Raw genomic sequence first — 23,265 nt, 5'->3', positions numbered from 1 at the left:
TAGCAATACTGGTCAGAATGGATGGTCTGATTAGGTTAATCATTCTAACAATGTGCAATTCAACCTTATCAATAACTTCCTTCCTTCACCTTTTTCATTGCCCTGTGTCTCTGGGTCAAAATCAATGAGAACCACACCTCCCTGTCTCTCTCTATCGCTCTCTCTCTCTGTCCCTCCCTCTCTCTCTCTGTCCCTCTCTCTCTCTCTCTCTCTCTCTCTCTCTCTCTGTCCCTCTCTCCCTCTCTCTCTCTCTGTCCCTCTCTCCCTCTCTCTCTCTCTGTCCCTCTCTCTCTTAGGCATGCACGTTCACAGACCTTTTTTCTTTAAAAAACGTCTCCTTTTCTCAAATTTAGCCTAGGTCTTGTGTTCCTCTGGTTAGTAAATGCAACAAAAGCACAATGCAACTCATCACTCACTAAACTGATTGTGTAATGGTCTGGGTGTAGCTGGTGCAGAGGAGTCAGGCGCAGGACAGCAGAGATGAGTAATAAAAGTAACTTTACTCCAAATTACCAAATACATGAAGTAATACCAAGCCCACACAAAAGGACCGAAATATATAAAACAAACACGCACAAAAACCATGTAGAAAACAGAGGGTTAAATAATGAACATGTAATTGGGGAATTGAATCCAGGTGTGTAAAACAAAGACAAAACAAATGGAAAATGAAAAGTGGATCGCGATGGCTTGAAGGCCGGTGACGTCGACCGCCGAACGAACAAGGATAGGGACCGACTTCGGCGGATGTCGTGACAGATTGTTTTAGCCTACATTGTAGAGTGGGTTTAGGCTTGTCTTGCCTTATTATCACCCCTAAACCCCCCTGGGAGAATAGCCTATAGCCTATTTGCCTTCAATACATATCATCATTCATCATTCATCATTCACATCATACATTCATTGGCATGTCTGAGTGATGCAGGTCAAGTGATGAACAGATTAACATGTAAGTAGAATGTGAGTAGAATGCTGTCTGTGTAGAGAGAGTTAGAGCAGCTAAAGGGGGCTCAATCCTATATGATCCTGTGGTGCAGAGGCAAGTGCTCTACTCACTGCACCTAAGGGACTTGAGCGTCAGCAGTAGAGCACTCACATATGCCATGCTACACATGTATCAATACAATTATGTGTTGCGCAAAAGTACTGTGCATGTAGTAGGCTAGGCTATATTGATCAGTCAGACAGGGTGCAGATGTAAAAATCTTAACAAATAGTTTAGGTGTATAAACGCAATAACCCTACCCTCCAAGCTTTTAAACATTACACGGTAAGCAAAGGAGTATAGAGCCCACTATCATTTGGTCAACCAATAGCCTACATATAGCCTTGTCTACACTTTGCAAAATCAGGAAAGCTCTCTCTTAAAAACACATGAACTGTGCACTAAAATCCGAATGCATTCTTGATCTACAGCACACAGTACACTGTACCATGACGTGCAAGGCATCAATGTTGCATAATTCTACATACATTTTCCTGGCGCAGTTGTATTTACACAGACCTTAGCTCCAAATCAAACATATACAACTATCTCAAGTCAGTAGGAGTAGTCATGTCTGACGCAACAGCATGGAATGATGTTGCTGGCAGGTTTGAGTTGCGTGAAAGCTGTGTGAGGTTAAGCTAGGAGTTAGGCCTACATTAAGGAATTTAACTCTGGATAAGATCCCATGTGATATCAGAAATAAATAAGTATGAGGGGTTGCTTTGCAAAGACAGGTGGCAGTCCTTGTGAAATATCAAAATGTCAACGATGGACGAATGCCACACCCAAGCAAAATAACATTTGCCCTATTGAATAAAAGGTACATGCAGTACAAGTTTTTGTGAAAGTAAGTAGAGCTTTTTTGAAAGAAAACCTCAAATCATGAGGGAGGCCCTCCTAATCTTTTTTAATCCAAACTGAGATGAATAGTATCCAGATAATGGCTAGGCTATCTTAGAGAATCTTAAGTGATGAGCAATTATGGTTGATCTTGCCTATTCAAAGACTAATACAAAAAAGGTAGGCCTAATATTTAATAAAGGGCCTAATCTTTTAAATAATTTAAGTAGCCTAATCTTTAACAACATAGGTGCTATTGTGTTCCTAGAATTGGCCAGTTTTGGTCTCTGACCTCCTCCCTATAGGCTGTTTCATCGTTGTCGGTGAACAGGCTAACACATGTTGATACTGTTGTGTCGTCAGCAAACTTAATGATGGTGTTGGAGTCGTGCTTGGCTACGCAGTCATGGGGAAACAGGGAGTACAGGAGGGGACTAAGCACGCACCCCTGAGTGGCCCAGGTGTTTTCAGGATCAGCGTGGCAGTTGTGTTGTTACCTACCCTTACCACCTGGGGGCGGCCCGTCAGGAAGTCCAGGATCCAGTTGCAGATGGAGGTGTTTAGTCCCAGGGTCAGCACTATAGTGTTGAACGCTGAGCTGTAGTCAATAAACAACAAGTCAGAATAAGACCGTCTGCTAAATTACCAAAATGTAAATGTACATTTGTGTGTATAGGCCTGTTCTTTGTCATCTAGGTAATTTTATCAGTTTAAACTTAGGCTACCAGATATGTCAGCAGATATGTCCTACAGTATTTAGACCCAATTGAATTAAGATATTGTGCAAAAACACACTGTCACTCTTCTTTACAAAATATGATTGAGGGTTCAAATGAGAACCACTAAGCTTGAGCTCCAGCTGAAGATAGTGGGGTTATTTTGAAGAATAATTTAGGCTACTGTCATGTTAGGCTAATTTTTATTGCTGATGACAAGCATACCCATAACATCATGCAGTCACCACCATGATTGAAAATATGAAGAGTGGTTCTCAGGGATGTGTATCGTTGGATTTGCCCCAAACAACATTTTTTGTATTCAGGGCAAAAAAACTATTTATTTTTACTCTGTAATTTATGTCAGTATTGTGGAGTAACTACAATGTTATTGATGAAACCTCAGTTATCTCCTAACTGCCTGTCGGCTCACCTGTCTGTATCTGTTTGGTTGTCTGCCTAACTGCCTGCCTGCCTATCTGTGTCTGTCTGTCTGTCTGTCTGTCTGTCTGTCTGTCTGTCTGTCTGTCTGTCTGTCTGTCTGTCTGTCTGTCTGTCTGTCTGTCTGTCTGTCTGTCTGTCTGTCTGTCTGTCTGATTACAGGAAGTGACTTAATTTGGGGTCATAGGACAGTGTTAAAAAGGTTTAATCTTCCCAAATTGTACATATTTGTAACCGGGGGACTGTCATGACCTGGCATATGAAATTTGAAGTCAATAGACCCAAAAGCATTTTTGACCTCCATTGGACACAATGCTCTTGCAGTTCTAGAAACTAAGAGCCTTGTTATGAATTATTGAATGAATTCTGAAAATAAATACTGTCTGTCTGCCAGCCTACCTAACTGTTTGCCTGTTTCTCTGCCTGTCTGTGTCTGTCTGTCAGCTTATCTAACGGCCTGTCTGCCTAACAGCCTGCCTCTGTCTGCCTGTGTCTGTTTGTCTGTGTCTGTCTGTGAGAGTGAGAAGAGGGAGAGATGAGAGGAGGGGGAGGCAAGGAAAAAGGAGGGAGCGAGAATGGAGGGGGAGGAGAGAGATAAAAGGGGGAGAGTGAAGGAGGGGGAGAAGGTGGGATGGGAGAGAGAAGAGTGTGAGAGATGAGAGGAGGGGGAAGGAAAGAAGGAGGGAGAGAAAATTAAGGGGGATAAGGGAGAGAGAGAGAAGGGGAGAGAGGGAGGGGGAGAGAGGGAGGGGTAGAGGGTGAAGGAGGGAGGGGGAGAGCGAGGACGGAGGGAAGAGAGTCAACAGACAGACAGAGGTGGGAGAGAGAGAGATGAGGGGGAGGCAGGGAAAGGAGGGAGAGAGAATGGAAGGGGAGGAAGGAGAAAGAAGGGGAGAGTGAGGGAAGGGGACGATGAGGGAGAGGGTGAAGGAGGGACGGGGAGAGAGAGGAGGTCGAAAAGAGGGGGATGAGGAGGTCGAGGGAGTGAAAGAAGAAAGTAGAGAGAATGGAGGGGGGATGAGGGAGAGAGAAAGAGAGAGAGAGAAGGGGGAGAGTGAGTTAGCGAGGGGAGAGAGAGACGGAGAGGGTGAGAGAGGGGGAAGTGAAAGAGGAGGGAGAGAGAAGAGAATGAGTGGATAACGAGGAGGGAAGCACTTTGCAAAAATGGTCCATACCAGGAGATATCTTTACATGACACATTTTTGAAATTCTGGAGCAGGGGTTCCCAAAATTTTTCACTCAGGCCCCCCTTGCAGCATTGGGGAACATCCCACCGCCTGAGCTATTTTTACACATTTTGTCATGGGGTGCAGATAAAATGTTGCAGTTAGAAAGCCGTTTTGTGCAGTTTAAAGCGATTTTTCTTGCAATTCTATACATTTAGTCATGTTTAATGTGCATTCATGTTATATTTGAGTGACTCGAAAATTACTACAAAATATGTGGGCTAAAAAACCTAGCAAAAAAATGTTAGCTGACATGGGCTAGTTGATCTGGACATTTCTATGAATAGCTCTCTAAAGGTATGCAATGACTGACATGACAAGACGAAAACTGCTGATGCACTACCCAATTTCGAAATTGCACCTTGTGCATGCTACTGTCACAACTTTTAAGAGTAAGATGAAAGCCGGACTGAGTTGGGGGGGGGGGGGGGGGACCACTGCGCCCCCCTGCCGACCCCTCTCGCTCCACAGTTTGGGAACCACTGTTCTAGAGAATACAGACCATTTCCAATGCATATTTTAAGATTTGTGGACATGCACCATATGCTGACAAATTCTGAATCCAGATGCGTCTTTTAGATATACACTGCTCAAAAAAATAAAGGGAACACTTAAACAACACAATGTAACTCCAAGTCAATCACACTTCTGTGAAATCAAACTGTCCACTTAGGAAGCAACACTGATTGACAATAAATTTCACATGCTGTTGTGCAAATGGAATAGACAAAAGGTGGAAATTATAGGCAATTAGCAAGACACCCCCAATAAAGGAGTGGTTCTGCAGGTGGTGACCACAGACCACTTCTGAGTTCCTATGCTTCCTGGCTGATGTTTTGGTCACTTTTGAATGCTGGCGGTGCTTTCACTCTAGTGGTAGCATGAGACGGAGTCTACAACCCACACAAGTGGCTCAGGTAGTGCAGCTCATCCAGGATGGCACATCAATGCGAGCTGTGGCAAGAAGGTTTGCTGTGTCTGTCAGCGTAGTGTCCAGAGCATGGAGGCGCTACCAGGAGACAGGCCAGTACATCAGGAGACGTGGAGCAGGCCGTAGGAGGGCAACAACCCAACAGCAGGACCGCTACCTCCGCCTTTGTGCAAGGAGGAGCAGGTGGAGCACTGCAAGAGCCCTGCAAAATGACCTCCAGCAGGCCACAAATGTGCATGTGTCTGCTCAAACGGTCAGAAACAGACTCCATGAGGGTGGTATGAGGGCCCGACGTCCACAGGTGGGGGTTGTACTTACAGCCCAACACCGTGCAGGACGTTTGGCATTTGCCAGAGAACACCAAGATTGGCAAATTCGCCACTGGTGCCCTGTGCTCTTCACAGATGAAAGCAGGTTCACACTGAGCACATGAGCACATGTGACAGACATGACAGAGTCTGGAGACGCCGTGGAGAACGTGCTGCTGCCTGCAACATCCTCCAGCATGACCGGTTTGGCAGTGGGTCAGTCATGGTGTGGGGTGGCATTTCTTTGGGGGGCCGCACAGCCCTCCATGTGCTCGCCAGAGGTAGCCTGACTGCCATTAGGTACCGAGATGAGATCCTCAGACCCCTTGTGAGACCATATGCTGGTGCGATTGGCCCTAGGTTCCTCCTAATGCAAGACAATGCTAGACCTCATGTGGCTGGAGTGTGTCAGCAGTTCCTGCAAGAGGAAGGCATTGATGCTATGGACTGGCCTGCCCGTTCCCCAGACCTGAATCCAATTGAGCACATCTGTGACATCATGTCTCGCTCCATCCACCAACGCCACGTTGCACCACAGACTGTCCAGGAGTTGGCGGATGCTTTAGTCCAGGTCTGGGAGGAGATCCCTCAGGAGACCATCCGCCACCTCATCCGGAGCATGCCCAGGCATTGTAGGGAGGTCATACAGGCACGTGGAGGCCACACACACTACTGAGCCTCATTTTGACTTGTTTTAAGGACATTACATCAAAGTTGGATCAGCCTGTAGTGTGGTTTTCCACTTTAATTTTGAGTGTGACTCCAAATCCAGACCTCCATGGGTTGATACATTTGATTTCCATTGATATTTTTTGTGTGATTTTGTTGTCAGCACATTCAACTATGTAAAGAAAAAAGTATTTAATAAGAATATTTCATTCATTCAGATCTAGGATGTGTTATTTTAGTGTTCCCTTTATTTTTTTGAGCAGTGTATATAATATTACTCAGAATATCACACATGGACATTTCCTGATATGGACTCAGAACTGATATTTGAAAATAAAAGAAACCTTAACCTGACAACAAATGAGATATTGGCAAAACAAACTAACAGTTAAAACTAGGTAAATAAATAAACATATCTAGCAATGGCACAATGAAGTCACAGTCAATTGTGTGGCGACAACGGTTTCTCAGAATCGTATCCCTCTAACCCACAGTCCTCCCAGCACATTCAGGATATGAAACTTATCTTGGCTGAGGTCCATATCCAGATCTTGATATGCTAAAGCACATTTTCTGGTGCATTTCTGAGTTTTCAGCACATGCTCAATAATTTGACAATGTGAAATCCATATTTTTCTTACACGCACAAATCATTTGTGGATTCCCTCCGGATATCATACATGTTATGGCCGGATATTGACTCATTAGACATAAGCTTATGTGGACATTTTATTTAAAAAAATATATACTGACAGTAGGCCTACATAGTATATTTGTGACTCGTTTCAGGAAACTAGGCATATGTCGCGCGTCACTACTTCACGGGAGAGCCATTTGAATGTAAAAATGTGTTTTTCGCAGAAATACCTTCTGGAACATGTGAACTTTCATGTGCCTTAATTACAAACTTGTATGCCATCTGTAAATATGAATACAATCGTTAAGTTACGAGCCTAGTTGGTTTAGCCATGGAAAAAGACAGGAACCTTTCCGCTAGCCATGATTGACTGAGATAATGGGTGGGCTGGACACGCTTCTGTCTATTACATGAGCTGGTCAGTATGTGTAGGTAATCCTTTCTAACACAGATTTTTTTATATATCACATAGTAGAACTGCAAAAGTGTTTCTCTCCACTTTCTGGAGAACCGAGTTTTGAAATCAGTGGAATGTCTGGTGGAATTAGAGTATGATAGCTAAGGAGATGGAGAAAATGATGGCGTTTGACTGCAAATATGCAGAGGGAGTCGAAAAGACAAAACACAGAAGGCTGTTGAATAAAACACATGTCTCCAGATTACATCTTCAAACTAAGGGCAACCATGGCATCTGTGACAGAGAGGGATAAGTGTCCATCCATGTATACGGGTAAGATAGTCTAGCTAGCTACATTTTCAGATATTACATGTTTCTAATTTTGTCAGAAAGTCATTTCAATTTAAAGCGTACTTTTAGCTAGCTAGCTCACTTTAGCTGGCTGTCTCACTAGCTAACATTACGTGTATGATCTGTGTAGTAATATTATTCATATTTCAGAGCTATTTGCATTGCTAGTTATAGCCTAATGTTAGCCAGCAAACACTGAACCTGGTTTGTTAGTTACATGCAGATTCATGCAGGGTAGTAACTTTATGAGTTGGGATTATGGTTGATTGTTTAGCTATCTAGCTACATGTCTAAACAAAATACTCCACTATGCAAGTTACCATTTCAATACAATGTTCATGATGTCACTGCAACAGCTGTTGATAGATGTAGCTGGTAAATTCACAGAATAACTGACGAATTTACAAACGCTCAACACCCGTTGAGTATGGGCGGTGTCAGTAAACGTTGGCAAAAAAAAGTAATTCAATTGTTGCCAGCAGCACAGTTAGTCACCAATGCTCTGGATAACATGAAAACAGCCTAACCAGCTCTGCTAGGGCAAGTAAAATGGTCAGAGTGAGCTGTTCTCTCATTTATGTCTGGAAGTGGCTAGCAAGTTAGCCAGTTAGCTTGGGTGCTTGACTGCTGTTGGTAGGTCTGAACACGTGGATCAACCCGAATCCTCAGTCATAGCGTCCAGTGTGCGCTCTCAACGCTCAGAGAGCGAAATGCTCTGAATTTACGAATGGACAATCTGACAATGCTCTGAGTTAACCAATGCCCAGAGCGCACTCTGGCACTCCAGATTGAATTTACAAACACACCCGTAGTATAAACCAGCCTTTAGTTATGAAATCTTTGGTTGTTTAGTACATGGCCTCACATGTGAATCCTTAAAGAGATGGGTGGGGCTAAAGCTTAAGAGTGTGTGAACGATGCAAAAAAATATATATACATATATATTTTACCTTTATTTAACTAGGCAAGTCAGTTAAGAACAAATTCTTATTTTCAATGACGGCCTAGGAACAGTGGGTTAACTGCCTTGTTCGGGGGCAGAACGACAGATTTGTACCTTGTCAGCTCGGGGATTCGAACTTGCAACCTTTCAGTTACTAGCCCAACGCTAGTAACCGAATGGGTGTAGACAAAGAAGAAGTCCCCAGTAGGTTTACCAAAACATTCAAGGGCCATTTTATCAAAAGTGAGGTTACGGGCCTCACGAGTGGTGCAGTGGTCTAAGGCATTGCATCGCAGTGCTAGAAGCATCACTACAGATCCGGGTTCGATCCCTGGCTGTGTCGCAGCCGGCCGCGACCGGGAGACCCATGAAACGGCACACAATTGGCCCATCGTCGTCCAGGTTAGTGGAGGGATTGGCCGGCTGGGATGTCATTGTTGCATCACACTCTACCGACTCCTTGTGGCGGCGGGGCACATGCACACTGACTTCAGGTCGCCAGCTGTACAGTGTTTCCTTCGACCCATTGGTTCGGCTGGCTTCCGGGTTAAGCGAGCAGTGTTTCAAGAAGCAGTGCGGCTTGGCGGGTCGTGTTTTGGAGGACGCATGGCTCTTGACCGTAGCCTCTCCCCAGTCCGTAGGGGAGTTGCAGCGATGGGACAAGACTGTAACTACCAATTTGATATCACGAAATTGGGGAGAAAAAAGGGGTAAAAGTACAGCACCAAAAAAACTAGGTTACAAGTTTATCAACTTTCAGAGCAGAATTAATTTCCCATTGTTCCTGATATACCATTCTCTAGATCCGAGTCTCAACTTTTATCCAATGTAAAAAACACAATTTCAAATTTTGCTACATAAGACCGAATCGACCTGGTAGGTCACATTTACAAAGCATATGCTCTTGACTGAGGTCCATATCAGGATCTTGATATGCTTTTTGCTATGCTAAATAAGGACAAAAATATTAGTTTTATTGGCTGACTTTATTATTTCATTTTAAGTCATCATTTCATCTCTATAGAGCTGCTGCCTATTGCTGTCTGACAAAATCAACAAACAAAAAAGTTCTTCGAAGTAAATAAGGTGTACTTTTATGACTGCTGAATAGCAACTATCAATCACTTAGAGCATGTATTTTCAGGTAGGGGTGTTCTGAGTACTCGGACAAAACGAGTATCATAATATTCAGCATTTTCCAAATAGGTTTATGACAGGAGTATTTTTTGTAATTATCCGTGATCGGAAAAAAGTAATTTTCAGCTGCCAGCACGTATCTCTCTCACTCAAGCGGTGTGAAGCGCTGTGTGCTCCAAACAACTATTGGCTACTTCTTCTGTCTGTAAAGAAACTTGCGGAGTATTTGTTGAGCCTGCTGCAACAATTGGATTAGAACCAGCCGCTCTGTCTGCTCTCATTTCCCCAGATAGACACACCGCAGCTGTTTCAATCACTCACTCACTCACTCGTCTCAGGGCACAAGTCTCCCCTTCTCCAAATATCATGTATGAATCAGAATTGGTAGCTAGTCATTGTTGTTCAATCTACTTATTTTCTGTAGATTTTGCTGAGGCCATGTGGTTGTTTTTGTCTGTCTACTTGATGTTATTTAGTAGGCCTACTTTGTCTGTCCATATAATTATTCCATTGCTGAAGATGTATGTCGTTATGTTGTGGTCCATGCCCATGCTTCTTGCTATTATTATTATTTTATTTATCTTTATAAAAAAAAATGTAGGGGGTAGATCAGCTTTAATATTGCATATAGATTTTTGCTTCCATCAATGTAATCATTTCCAATCCCACATATATTTTTTGTTTGGGGTCACTTAAAAATGTCCTTGTTTTTGAAAGAAAAGGCATACAGAGGCCCATTATCAGCAACCATCACTCCTGTGTTCCAATGGCACGTTGTGTTAGCTATTCCAAGTTTATAATTTTAAAAGGCTAACTGATCATTAGAAAACCCTTTTGCAATTATGTTAGCACAGCTGAAAACTGTTGTTCTGATTAAAGAAGAAATGAAACTGGCCTTCTTTAGACTAGTTCAGTATCTGGAGCATCAACATTTGTGGATTCGATTACAGGCTCAAAATGTCCAGAAACAAATAACTTTCTTCTGAAACTCATCAGTCTATTCTTGTTATGAGAAATTTAGGCTATTCCACCACCACCTTATTGGGGTAAACTAATGGACAACAACACTTATTCATTTTTATACATTTTCTATTTCTGATGTTCTGATTTCTATTTGCCATATATTTTTAACTGTGCTCTTTCGCAAAAGTTCTGAACCTATATAGTCCCACCCTTCAGCTCCATTCAACCTCTCCCATCTATCTCTTTACACCATCCATATTACTATTATTATTATTATTATTATTTATTCTCGCATGTTTACCGAGCAACAGATCATTCGAAAATAAAATCACAAATATACACTGCACAAAAATATAAATGCAACATGCAATAATTTCAAAGATTTTACTTAGTTACAGTTCAGATAAGGAAATTAGTAAATTGAAATTAATTAATTAGGCCCTAATCTATGGATTTCACATGACTGGGAATACAGATATTCAGCTGTTGGTCACAGATACCTTAAAAAAAAGGAAGAAAAGGTTGATCAGTGTGACTAGGGCTGTTAACGCCACACCAGCGGTCACGAGTCATGACCGCAGTCAAATTCCACATGACCGTTTAGTCACGGCAACTAGGCTTCTCCAAGCTCTGATGCTGCTGGTAGTATTAGTAGCCTACCAAACTTGCTAACTGCATGGCACTCAGCACTCTATTGTTCCTCTAATCACTCTGACATCAATGCAAATGTAATTGAAGTCTAAAAAAACACTCCTGAGAGTCCATGAGCTCATTGCGCAACATCTCTATAGGCTATGAAATTGTGTGACAAAACAGGGTTTTGATGGCCGCTATTAAAAAGAGGAGGCCCCATCAGCTTTCTATATTAATTTCTCAACTGTCCTAATATTAAGCACATTGCTTTGCTTTACAACAGGAGTATAGCCTATCTGGCCGGGATGAACATGAACCACTGGAAAAGTGTCCTCCATTCACTATTTATGTGCATAGATGACATGTATTTTTTCCAGTGGCCCCTGTTCCGAGACAGGTGCATGATAATGGTCCATTCTAAATCCAAACCAATTTCACACATATATTATTTAGCATATGTAAAGACAAGACTAAATGAAGAATAGACTAATGGGTGACAATATTATCACGTGTGAATGATGCCCAGCATGTGTAGTAAGGCAAGAAACAGCACATACTTTTTTTTGCGACTTTTTCTAATTATAGTCACGCACCTCATGTAGCCTAGCCCATGATTAGGTTTGTACCACAACCAAAGTGGCATAATAACTTCTTAAAAGTAAGCACATTAATCCTCTTTACAACCAGTGTAGAGCCTAACTGGCATACTGTACATAGGCGCATGAGTTTCAGGAAGATAATTTTCACCATAAAAAGGCACTTTTATAATAAAGCATTACATGCATAATCACATTTGCGGTCACTTTTGAGAATGGTGTTTTCCCGCTAATTGATTGCATTTTGGAACATTCACGCTTATAGCCTACTGCCATGTGCACATTACTGCGTTCATAATGTGAAGAAATAGCCTAATAGTTTAGCAACATTTTAAGCTAAACGTTCTGATCTGTTGCATCAGCCTCAAAAATGTTTTTTGAAGCAAGTGGCTATATTCATTTGGATCTATCGCATCCCACAAGTGTCCCAGAGTATGTTTAGAATATTTATTTCTCGGACAGAAGGACAAGTTGACCATGAAGGCCTGATTCACACAGTCTTCTCTGAACAGTTGAGATGTGTCTGTTACTTGAACTCTGTGAAGCATTTATTTGGGCTGCAATGCCAAGAGTGTGCAAAGCTGTCATCACACAAAGCGTGGCCATTTGAAGAATCTCAAATATAAAATATATTTTGATTTGTTTAACACTTTTTTGGTTACTACATTTCATAGTTTTGATGTCTTCACTATTATTTTACAATGTAGAAAATAGTAAAAATAAAGAAAAACCCTTGAATGAGTAGGTGTTCTAAAACTTTTGACTGGTACACAAACTCTTCTAAACTGTTTCGGCTAGGAAGCATGCGGACGCCTTTAGAAGTAAAAGAGCCTGGAAGATCATTTTGGAGTTAAAAAAATTGTCACACTGGGAACCTTTCAAGTTCAAAAAGGTTCCTTTAGGAACCGCTCTGAAAAATGGTCTTCGTGGACCCCCTTTTTTGTGATGGGAGGTGTTTAATTTGGAACTTTTAAAATAATATATTGTAGAGGTGGCAGCCTATCAGAAGATTGGAGGCATCGCTTTCACACAGTTCTTTTTGGCCACCAGTTAGAGTAAATATAATTTCTGTTCATCATGTTATGTTTGCACACTGCAAATGTCAATTTCCCTTGAATATTATTGCATATTACACATTCTAATATCGTAGTAATAATTAACATTGCTGATTACATAGAGTAATAAAGTGGTACTATTCCAACTTTGCATAGGACCTTGAGGAACTCATACACCTCAGTAAGTCTCATTGAATCTACACAACTGTCAGTTTTTAACCTTAACATGTGATGACAATACAACAGAACAGATTAACAGGAATGACATTTACTCCCATGGGTGACCTAAAAAGATCTATCTGAAAGCCAAGGTCCTACTAAGCCATGCCTCCAGTCCAGGGTTCCTCCAGTTCCTCTACTATAGGTGTTTTGGCGTTACTCTGAACCCTGATCTCTCTTTTGACGAACATACAGTGGGGAGAACAAGTATTTGATACACTGCCGATTTTGCAGGTTTTCCTACTTACAAAGCATGTAGAGGTCTGTAATTTTTATCATAGTTACACTTCAACTGTGAGAGACGGAATCTAAAACAAAAATCCAGAAAATCATATTGTATGATTTTTAAGTAATTAATTTGCATTTTATTGCATGACATAAGTATTTGATCACCTACCAACCAGTAAGAATTTCGGCTCTCACAGACCTGTTAGTTTTTCTTTAAGAAGCCCTCCTGTTCTCCACTCATTACCTGTATTAACTGCACCTGTTTGAACTCGTTACCTGTATAAAAGACACCTGTCCACACACGCAATCAAACAGACTCCAACCTCTCCACAATGGCCAAGACCAGAGAGCTGTGTAAGGACATCAGGGATAAAATTGTAGACCTGCACAAGGCTGGGATGGGCTACAGGACAATAGGCAAGCAGCTTGGTGAGAAGGCAACAACTGTTGGCGCAATTATTAGAAAATGGAAGAAGTTCAAGATGACGGTCAGTCACCCTCGGTCTGGGGCTCCATGCAAGATCTCACCTCGTGGGGCATCAATGATCATGAGGAAGGTGAGGGATCAGCCCAGAACTACACGGCAGGACCTGGTCAATGACCTGAAGAGAGCTGGGACCACAGTCTCAAAGAAAACCATTAGTAACACACTACGCCGTCATGGATTAAAATCCTGCAGCGCACGCAAGGTCCCCCTGCTCTAGCCAGCGCATGTCCAGGCCCGTCTGAAGTTTGCCAATGACCATCTGGATGATCCAGAGGAGGAATGGGAGAAGGTCATGTGGTCTGATGAGACAAAAATAGAGCTTTTTGGTCTAAACTCCACTCGCCGTGTTTGGAGGAAGAAGAAGGATGAGTACAACCCCAAGAACACCATCCCAACCGTGAAGCATGGAGGTAGAAACATCATTCTTTGGGAATGCTTTTCTGCAAAGGGGACAGGACGACTGCACCGTATTGAGGGGAGGATGGATGGGGCCATGTATCACAAGATCTTGGCCAACAACCTCCTTCCCTCAGTAAGAGCATTGAAGATGGGTCGTGGCTGGGTCTTCCAGCATGACAACGACCCAAAACACACAGCCAGGGCAACTAAGGAGTGGCTCCGTAAGAAGCATCTCAAGGTCCTGGAGTGGCCTAGCCAGTCTCCAGACCTGAACCCAATAGAAAATCTTTGGAGGGAGCTGAAAGTCCGTATTGCCCTGCGACAGCCCCGAAACCTGAAGGATCTGGAGAAGGTCTGTATGTGGGAGTGGGCCAAAATCCCTGCTGCAGTGTGTGCAAACCTGGTCAAGAACTACAGGAAATGTATGATCTCTGTAATTGCAAACAAAGGTTTCTGTACCAAATATTAAGTTCTGCTTTTCTGATGTATCAAATACTTATTTCATGCAATAAAATGCAAATTAATGACTTAAAAATCATACAATGTGATTTTCTGGATATTTGTTTTAGATTCCGTCTCTCACAGTTGAAGTGTACCTATGATAAAAATTACAGCCCTCTACATGCTTTGTAAGTAGGAAAACCTGCAAAATCGGCAGTGTATCAAATACTTGTTCTCCCCACTGTATCAAGACCGTTTCAAGGACAGCTTTTTTCCATCTACGTAACATTGCAAAAATCTGACATTTTCTGTCCAAAAAGTATGCAGAAAAATGTATCCATGCTTTTGTCACTTCTAGGTTAGATTACTGCAATGCTCTACTTTCCGGCTACCCGGATAAAGCACTAAATAAACTTCAGTTAGTGCTAAACACGGCTGCTAGAATCTTGACTAGAACCAAAACATTTGATCATATTACTCCAGTGCTAGCCTCTCTACACTGGCCTCCTGTTAAGGCAAGGGCTGATTTCAAGGTTTTACTGCTAACCTACAAAGCATTACATGGGCTTGCTCCTACCTATCTTTCCGATTTGGTCCTGCCATACATACCTACACGTACGCTACGGTCACAAGACGCAGGCCTCCTAACTTAACCTAGAATTTCTAAGCAAACAGCTGGAGGCAGGGCTTTCTCCTATAGAGCTCCATTATTATGGAATGGTCTGCTTACCCATGTGAGAGACGCAGACTCGGTCTCAACCTTTAAGTCTTTATTGAAGACTCATCTCTTCAGTAGGTCCTATGATTGAGTGTAGTCTGGCCCAGGAGTGTGAAGGTGAACGGGAAAGGCACTGGAGCAACGAACCGCCCTTGCTGTCTCTGCCTGGCTGGTTCCCCTCTCTCCACTGGGATTCTCTGCCTCTAACCCTATTTCAGGGGCTGAGTCACTGGCTTACTGGTGCTCTTCCATGCCGTCCATAGGAGGGGTGCGTCACTTGAGTGGGTTGAGTCACTGACGTGATCTTCCTGTCTGGGTTGGCGCCCCCCCCTTGGGTTGTGCCTTGGCGGAGATCTTTGTGGGCTATACTCGGCCTTGTCTCAGGATGGTAAGTTGGTAATTGAAAATATCCCTCTAGTGGTGTGGGGGCTGTGCTTTGGCAAAGTGGGTGGGGTTATATCCTGCCTGTTTGGCCCTGTCCGGGGGTATCGTCGGATGGGGCCACAGTGTCTCCTGACCCCTCCTGTCTCAGCCTCCAGTATTTATGCTGCAATAGTTTGTGTCGGGGGGCTAGGGTCAGTCTGTTATATCTGGAGTATTTCTCCTGTCTTATCCGGTGTCCTGTGTGAATTTAAGTATGCTCTCTCTAATTCTCTCTTTCTTTCTCTCTCTCGGAGGACCTGCGCCCTAGCACCATGCCTCAGGACTACCTGGCCTGATGACTCCTTGCTGTCCCCAGTCCACCTGGCCGTGCTGCTGCTCCAGTTTCAACTGTTCTGCCTGCGGCTATGGAACCCTGACCTGTTCACCGGACGTGCTACCTGTCCCAGACCTACTGTTTTCAATTCTCTAGAGACAGCAGGAGCGGTAGAGATACTCTGAATGATCGGCTATGAAAAGCCATCTGACATTTACTCCTGAGGTGCTGACCTGTTGCACGCTCGACAACCACTGTGATTATTATTATTTGACCATGCTGGTCATCTATGAACTTTTGAACATCTTGGCCATGTTCTGTTATAATCTCCACCCGGCACAGCCAGAAGAGGACTGGCCACCCCTCAGCCTGGTTCCACTCTAGGTTTCTTTCTAGGTTCTGGCCTCTCTAGCCACCATGCTTCTACACCTGCATTGCTTGCTGTTTGTGTTTTAGGCTGGGTTTCTGTACAGCACTTTGAGATATCAGCTGATGTAAGGGCTTTATAAATAAATTTGATTTCTCCTCACTGAACAAGCACTTTCCGTTTTGTAGAAATGTGTCACTGACTTGTGTATATCTGGTCACATTTCTTTTGTCAAGTTGGCTTTTATCATTTGATTTTTGAGGAGATGAGTAGGAAACAGAGTTAAAAGGTACTAAAGTTGTCACGATCGTTGTACGAACTGGAAGCATACTCGGACCAAGGCGCAGAGGATGTTGAGTTCCACATAATTTATTAGAAAGTGAAACTTAGCAAAACAAAACAATAAACTAACAACGAACTGTGACTACAGAGGTGCTACGTGCACTAACTTAAAAACAATATCCCATAAACACAGGTGGAAAAAAGCTACCTAAATATGATCCCCAATTAGAGACAATGATTACCAGCTGCCTCTAATTGGGAATCATACACAATCACCAACATAGAAAACAAACCTAGAACCCCACATAGAAATAATAAACTAGACTAACCCCCCAGTCACGCCCTGACCTACTCTACCATAGAAAATAAGGACTCTCTATGGTCAGGACGTGACTAAAGTACTCATATCAGACAATAGTGGCTAGTTGGTGGCTAATTCAGTGGCTAGTTGGCCAGCATGAAAGCAGACCAGACAAAACCACTGTCATATATTTAAATGCTGAGCTTTTAATCACATGCTGAGAGTGCACCAAAAAGGGGAAATTAAATTTGGCCAATTGACAAGAAACAAAAGTAGTTTCAAACATAATATAATTTGTGTGAGTAGCAGACAATGCCAACTGTGAGCTTTTGAATTCTCTAATGTTAGAGGGAATTAGTCAGCCAAAGTAAAATTGGTATTGCTTTTCCCTTCACCTGCATTGGAGAGTGGAGGGAAACATTTAAGTTATATTTATAAACTAGCTAACGTGGAAACCATTTAAAATCTACCCGTACTTATGATAGTTAAGACATTATAGTGTTTACTATTATTAATATAGTAACATAAATCACCCTGCAGAGTAAAGTACATTTTACAGTATTTGTTGCACAGCTCAGTGCTATTTTGTGTGAGCAAAACATCAGCCTGGTCTCAAAGCAAAACATATTATATTTTACTAAAATCAGTGATACCCCATTTAGTATATGTTACTTTACGTTAGGCTACATTACATTTGTATACGTAAATCCGGAACACTCAAAGTAGTATGATATGTTACGTTTGGTATGACAGTAGGTCATACCAAACATACACAATTGCCTAGCAACCCAAAAGTTGCGTGTTTGAATCTCATTTTGGCTAATTAGGAACTTTGGACTACTTACTACTTTTTAGCTACCTTGCAACCACTTAGCATGTTAGCTAACCCTTCCCTATAACCTTAACACTTTAACCTATCTCCTAACCTTAACCCCTAATCTAACATGGCACATGATTCTAAAACAGTTGAACGTAATATATCATACTAAATAAGTCAAAAGTACTATATCATACTAAAGCAGTCAAACGTAATATATCATACTAAAGTGGTCAAACGTAATATATCAAATTAAAGAAGTCAAACATAATATATCATACTAAACCAGTCGAATGTAATAATAATAATAATAATAAACGGTCAAATCAAACTGGTGTATGTACTCATGTGTATATACACTGCTCAAAAAAATAAAGGGAACACTTAAACAACACAATGTAACTCCAAGTCAATCACACTTCTGTGAAATCAAACTGTCCAATTAGGAAGCAACACTGATTGACAATAAATTTCACATGCTGTTGTGCAAATGGAATAGACAAAAGGTGGAAATTATAGGCAATTAGCAAGACACCCCCAAAAAAGGAGTGATTCTGCAGGTGGTGACCACAGACAACTTCTCAGTTCCTATGCTTCCTGGCTGATGTTTTGGTCACTTTTGAATGCTGGCGGTGCTCTCACTCTAGTGGTAGCATGAGACGGAGCCTACAACCCACACAAGTGGCTCAGGTAGTGCAGTTCATACAGGATGGCACATCAATGCGAGCTGTGGCAAAAAGGTTTGCTGTGTCTGTCAGCGTAGTGTCCAGAGCATGGAGGCGCTACCAGGAGACAGGCCAGTACATCAGGAGACGTGGAGGAGGCCGTAGGAGGGCAACAACCCAGCAGCAGGACCGCTACCTCCGCCTTTGTGCCAGGAGGTGCACTGCCAGAGCCCTGCAAAATGACCTCCAGCAGGCCACAAATGTGCATGTGTCTGCTCAAACGGTCAGAAACAGACTCCATGAGGGTGGTATGAGGGCCCGACGTCCACAGGTGGGGGTTGTGCTTACAGCCCAGCACCGTGCAGGACGTTTGGCATTTGCCAGAGAACACCAAGATTGGCAAATTCGCCACTGGTGCCCTGTGCTCTTCACAGATGAAAGCAGGTTCACACTGAGCACATGAGCACATGTGACAGACGTGACAGAGTCTGGAGACGCCGTGGAGAACGTTCTGCTGCCTGCAACATCCTCCAGCATGACCGGTTTGGCGGTGGGTCAGTCATGGTGTGGGGTGGCATTTCTTTGTGGGGCCGCACAGCCCTCCATGTGCTCGCTAGAGGTAGCCTGACTGCCATTAGGTACCGAGATGAGATCCTCAGACCCCTTGTGAGACCATATGCTGACACATGCACATTTGTGGCCTGCTGGAGGTCATTTTGCAGGGCTCTGGCAGTGCACCTCCTGGCACAAAGGCGGAGGTAGCGGTCCTGCTGCTGGGTTGTTGCCCTCCTACGGCCTCCTCCACGTCTCCTGATGTACTGGCCTGTCTCCTGGTAGCGCCTCCATGCTCTGGACACTACGCTGACAGACACAGCAAACCTTTTTGCCACAGCTCGCATTGATGTGCCATCCTGGATGAACTGCACTACCTGAGCCACTTGTGTGGGTTGTAGACTCCATCTCATGCTACCACTAGAGTGAGAGCACCGCCAGCATTCAAAAGTGACCAAAACATCAGCCAGGAAGCATAGGAACTGAGAAGTGGTCTGTGGTCACCACCTGCAGAATCACTCCTTTTTTGGGGGTGTCTTGCTAATTGCCTATAATTTCCACCTTTTGTCTATTCCATTTTCACAACTGCATGTGAAATTTATTGTCAATCAGTGTTGCTTCCTAAGTGGACAGTTTGATTTCATAGAAGTGTGATTGACTTGGAGTTACATTGTGTTGTTTAAGTGTTCCCTTTATTTTTTTGAGCAGTGTATATATATACATAAAAATAAATAATATGTTTTGCTCTGAGAACAGGTTGCTCTCATGACATTTATGGGAAGTATTCTACAATATGCTTTATCATGTTTTATCACTGCCTGAAACACTTTTTTCTTAAGAGCCCTTTCCCTTTAAATCAATGATTGATTAAAACCTCTCATACCGCCTTCCAGAACAAGAATAATAATAATAATAATGTGGCAGTCATGTTTTAACTGCTAAAACAAGGATGATAAAAATAGGCCTGGATAGTAGATAAGGAACAACAAACTGTAAGGCCAAGTAGCACCTGCACATTTGTCCTGTATGTGTCCTATGTAATGTGTGGAGGGCTTGGACACTGTTTCCAAGTTCCTTGTAAATATGTCACACTACAATGTAATCTATACTGAACCAAAATATAAACGTAACATGCAAAGTGTTGTTGGTCCCATGTTTCATGAGCTAAAGTAAAATATCTCAGAAAAGCTTATTGCTCAAAAATGTTGGGCACCTTGTGCTGGGGACAATAACAGGCCACTCTAAAATGTGCAATTTTGTCACACAACACAATGCCACAGATGTCTTGTTTTGAGGGAGTGTGCAATTGACATGCTGACAGCAGGAATGTCCATCAGAGTTATTGTCAGAGAATTTTATGTTAAGTTCTTTACCATAAGCCGCCTCCAATGTTGTTTTCTAGAATTTGGCAGTACGTCGAACCGGCCTCACAACAACCGCAGACCACGTGTATGGCGTTGTACGGGTGAACGATTTGAGATGTCAATGTTGTGAAAAGAGTGCCCCGTGGTGGCGGTGGGGTTATGGTATGAGCAGACATAAGCTATGGACAACAAATACAATTTTATCGATGGCAATTTGAATGCACAGAGATACCATGACGAGGTCCTAAAGCCCATTGTCGTGCCATTCATCCGCCGCCATCACCTCATGTTTCAGCATGATAATGCACGACCCCATGTCACAAGCATCTGTACACAATTCCTGGAAGCTGAACATGTCCCAGTTCTTCCATGGCCTGCATACTCACCAGACATATCACCCATTGAGCATGTTTGGGATGACCTGGAGCGACATGTACACAGCGTGTTCCAGTTCCCACCAATATCCAGCAACCGGTCGTGATCTGGAGTCTCATAGGGCGTCACACAATTGGCCCAGTGTTGTCCGGGTTATGGGAGGGTTTGGCAAGTGTAGGCCGTCATTGTAAATAAGAATTTGTTCTTAACTGACTTGCATAGTTAAAAAGGTTAAATCATTTTTTATATATTTAAACTACGCACAGCCATTGAAGAGGAGTGGGACAACATTCCACAGGCCACAATCAACAGCCTGATCAATTCTATGTGAAGGAGATGTCACACTGCACGAGGCAAATGATGATTACACCAGATACTGACTGGTTTAATGATCCACACCCCTACCTCTTTTGTTAAGGTATCTGTGACCAACATATTCATATCTGTATTCCCAGTGAAATCCATAGAAAAGGCATCCAGAAAAATGTATATTGGGTATGGGAATTTATACAATCAAAAAACACCATAACAGACCTGGTTTAGTTTATGACAGGGCAGCCTGTGAGACAGCAGCCTGTAGGCTTTTGTTAGATTCCTGCACTGAATCATATAATCTAACAGTCATGGCTGTCACTCTGAAAAAATATTTGTGTAGTTAATCAGACATGTTAAATTTGCCTTCCATATTGGAAGAACAGCCCTGGTTTAAGATAATAGTCCCATACTGTTGTAAATACAGCACATAGCCATCTTCAGATGCAGAATCAATATGACTTACTGTATGTGACGTGAGCTGACGTGACATGATGTTTTGTTAAGACTGATTATTTCTTGCATCCATGAGCAGGGTTGTTAAACATAGATTGTATCTACTTACAAAGCTTAGCTACTCCGTAGTTGTGCTGTCCTCATCTCACCTGTTGTTGGTCATACACTGAAGTCATGGAGTTATTGTATGTTTCTCTCTTTCAATTCAACCACTACACATGTAGTCTTATCCCCTTCTCTGAAATACCTCTTGGAACAACCTTAGTCGAACAAATAATACCCTGACTTCAGCTCTTGGAGAAGTCCTTGCTGCTTGCGCTGCAGTTTCTCTATTACGCAATTGATTATTTCTGTGCTAGTTGGTTTTTACATGTTCATGTCACATTTCTTCTTCCCCCTTAAAGAGACAAGTGTATTTTCCAATGACTAGTTATAGGAGAGAATGTAATGCATATTATTGCTGGCTAAAAAGATATTGTTTGCATACACTAGAAACTTTCCTTTAGCATGCCTAGTTTACGACTACTATGGGTTTTCTTTTACATAATCAGGCTGGGAAATATTTTCTGATACTCTTGCTGTTGAAGTGCACAAGAAGCGAGAGTCAGGTTTTAATTATCACTGTTAAAATGAAATGTGTGACTTGATTTTAAGGAATATTTGATGGTATTTCAACATGTAACAAAATATTATGCAAGGCTCTATCCATGCTAGTACACATGAGCATTCCGAGTGGAAATCATTAACTGGATTGATAAAGATATTGACCATGAGTTTTTGCCCTGGATGAAATGGCTGATTGACATCAACGTGCAAACAGGAAAACCTTTATTGTACATCCCTTGAATGAAATTTTAGAAAGCTATTTAAGAGCTCTTACTTCCCAAACACAAACAATATGTGTCATTATAGAGTGATCAGACCAGTCTTAAGTGTTATTGACTGTACGATTGTTTATCCCATGTGTAACTCTGTGTTGTTTTTGTCACACTGCTTTGCTTAATCTTGGCCAGGTCGCAGTTGTAATTGAGAACTTATTCTCAACTGGCGTACCTGGTTAAATAAAGGTGAAATATATATATATTTTAAATTAAGTATTGTTGTCAAGAATGTAATTCATGGAGGAAGGATAAAGCTTTATCTAGTTGTATACAACATGTTGCCATATTTTTGATACTTGCTTTAGCTCTCTGTCAAAGTCTACTAACTTGCAATCATTAATAAGATAGATAGATAGATGTCAGCTGCAGTTAAACGATATTCAACAATGTATGCTGTGTATATTTACTTGTCTACTGTCACTCACAATAACAGGCGACAATAATTACACATAAACAAACAATAAGACACTACAATGGCAGTAGAGGAAAAGTTGCTGAAACATGCAGATTGGAGCTAATTGTCCATATTATTGATCATTGCTGGTTTGACAAATGTGTTCACATGGTTTGAGAAAGGCTAAACGGTCTAGCTGTGCTTTACTTTGTACTGTTATTCTAAGATAGGTGTTGGTGAGTGTGTGGTCTTTCTAAAAATGACAAACAGAGGAAAGATTATGTCTCTAAGTGAGACAAATCATTTGACTACAAGTAAATAAACCTAAGGAAAGGTGTAAACACTTACTTGCAATCGTCTGTCAGGACTATGTTCACCGGCGAGTGATGTCTCAACAGCTGAAGTTCAAAGACCAATAGGGCCTTATCTGACGTGATCTGTGTTCAATGGGAGTGGTAAAAAACACAGCAATCTCAATA

At 42.3% G+C, this 23,265-nt stretch overlaps 1 protein-coding gene across 5 annotated transcripts in view; it reads right to left on the bottom strand.

Moving 5' to 3' along the window:
- Positions 1-23,265, bottom strand: part of slc29a1b (solute carrier family 29 member 1b) — a 65,289-nt gene extending 42,024 nt beyond the window's left edge. Inside the window, exons 1-2 of one of the 5 annotated variants that reach the window (XR_011673139.1) lie at positions 23,135-23,265; positions 2,330-2,426 (exon numbers count right to left, since the gene is read on the bottom strand). The gene's annotated coding sequence lies outside the window, so the exon portion shown is untranslated. The other 4 variants (XM_071388011.1, XM_071388027.1, XM_071388018.1 and 1 more) reach the window with 4 other exon arrangements.

Source organism: Salvelinus alpinus, chromosome 2, assembly GCF_045679555.1.
Source record: "Salvelinus alpinus chromosome 2, SLU_Salpinus.1, whole genome shotgun sequence".
NCBI classification, from domain to species: Eukaryota; Metazoa; Chordata; class Actinopteri; order Salmoniformes; family Salmonidae; genus Salvelinus; species Salvelinus alpinus.
Note: the sequence above shows the minus strand (reverse complement) of the source record. Positions and strands in the feature narration are given on the sequence as shown.